The sequence below is a fragment of the Martes martes genome (genome assembly GCF_963455335.1).
Source record: "Martes martes genome assembly, contig: scaffold_95, whole genome shotgun sequence".
NCBI classification, from domain to species: Eukaryota; Metazoa; Chordata; class Mammalia; order Carnivora; family Mustelidae; genus Martes; species Martes martes.
The window spans coordinates 1-2,161 of record NW_027666503.1 but is presented as its reverse complement, the minus strand read 5'-3'; positions in this window follow the sequence as shown (position 1 = coordinate 2,161).

Here is a 2,161-nt window from a genome sequence, read left to right as displayed (position 1 = left end):
GTGGTATATGTATACAATGGACTATTACTCAGCCATCAAAAGAATGAAATCTTGTCATTTGCAATGACATGGAAAGTCAGTCAGAGAAAGACAAATACCATATGATTTCACTCATATGTGGAATTTAAGAGACAAAACAGATGAACATAGGGGAAGGGAAGGAAAAATGAGATGATAAAAACAGAGAGGTAGGCAAAGCATAAGAGACTCTTAAATAAAGGGAGCCTGGGTGGCTCAGTTAGTTAAGTGTCTGACTCTTGATTTCAGCTCAGGTCATGATCTCAAGACCCTGGAACTGAGCCCCAAGTCTGGGTCGGTGCTTAGCACAGAGTCTGCTGGAGAATCCCACTCCCTCTGCCTCTGTTCCTCCCCCTACTCTCTCTCTCTCTCTCCCAAATAAATATTTTTTAAAAGAGACTCTTAAATATAGAGAACAAACAGGGTTGCTAGAGGGGAGGTGTGTGGGGGGATGTGTTAATGGGTGGTAGGCATTAAGGAGGGCACTTGTGATGAGCACTTGGTGTTATATGGAAGTGATGAGTCACTAAATTCTACTCCTGAAACCAATACTAAACTCTATGTTAACTAACTTCAATTTAAATAAAATCTTAGAAGAGAAAGAATAGTAGGCTAATGATACAATACCTAGAAAAGGACTAAAAGTTCATTGAAGGGAAAAAAGACTCTGTAAGTTCAAGAAAATATTTTGACAGTTACAAAGCAAGGATAATAGAATTATCCATTAGGAGAAAATTTTTAAAATAATTATTTCTTAAACAACCAGATAGCAGGAGGTATGGTGAGATATCAAAATGCCACTTAAAAAGGCATGATCATTCCCTTTAGTGAGCTAAAGGGAATTTATTTATTTAATTATTTGTGGGGATGGGTATGTATTTGTGTGTATATATTTTTATACTATACCTCTTGTCTTTCATTTTTCTTTTAATCATGGCTGGTTAATGTGTAGTACATATGGATCTACCTTATTCCTTTAAAGATTCCTTACCCACACTATACTGAAAATATTGATGGGGGGTACAGGCAACATATTTGAATAGACATTTCTCAAAGTAAAATGTAAAAATGGCCAATAAGCACACAAAACGGTGCTCCATACCCAACTAAATTATCCATCCAATTGTTCAGCTGTTTTTGCTAAGGCTCTTGCAAAACGCTGGTGTCAGAGTATCAAATAACTGCTTTGGGACACTGTTATGAGAGGCCCCACCCTCCATCAACCTTAACCCTACATTGAACTATCCTTGTAGAGGGAACAGATCAGCTTTTCTCTTGGCTTTCGCCTTTTCCTTTCATAGAGGTGTGGTGACTATGTGTGTATGGGATCTGAGGCTAATTTTCAAACACACACTCTCCTGTCAATTTCTCAGTGAAAATTTTTGTATAAGATTACTCCTTCATTAGCATCATGATAAATCATCTTGCTCCTTTTATTTTGTTCATCATGGTAGCTATGTCTTATTTTAACTTTAAAGTTCCTCATAGACTATTTACTTTTAGTTTCTTAGTTTTATTTTCAGTTTATTAGGATTCATTCAAAATCCTATGTATTAAGTGAAAGTTGGAAAGTTACAAATGCCCTGTTTACACTCAACCGTATAATGCATTATCTGCTTTATTTAACTTGGAATTATAAATCCAAATTTGTGCTGTTAGGAAAGGCTTACCATTCACATTAGGATTTATTGCACAGAGAAAACTGTTACTGGGAGTCAATCCACCTTGGATCTTGATCAACCCTGCACATTTTTATTGCATATACAAAGAATGTAAGACCCTGACCACTCTTTATGCAGGCAGGCCATGTCTCAGAGTTGTGTTTGCAACAAGTAACTTTTAATAAATGAGGTAACATCTTCCCTGGATACAGAGCAGGCTTGCTTCTGTTTACAATGAAAGCAATAACTTCTCCAAGCACAGGGTTTCTTTCCTGTTACACAATGCCCTGCATGTGCAGACATCCATAAAAGGGCCTGTGTCACCCCATAGGACTTTAGGATAATGGAGAACTAATACAAACCAACATGAAGCTCTGGCTATGGTTCTTGCCATGAGTAATAATGTCCTTTGTCTCTGACCCAGGATTCTAGTGTCTTCTGCCAGTATCCATTAAAACAATAGGAGGTTAACTTGTTGAATT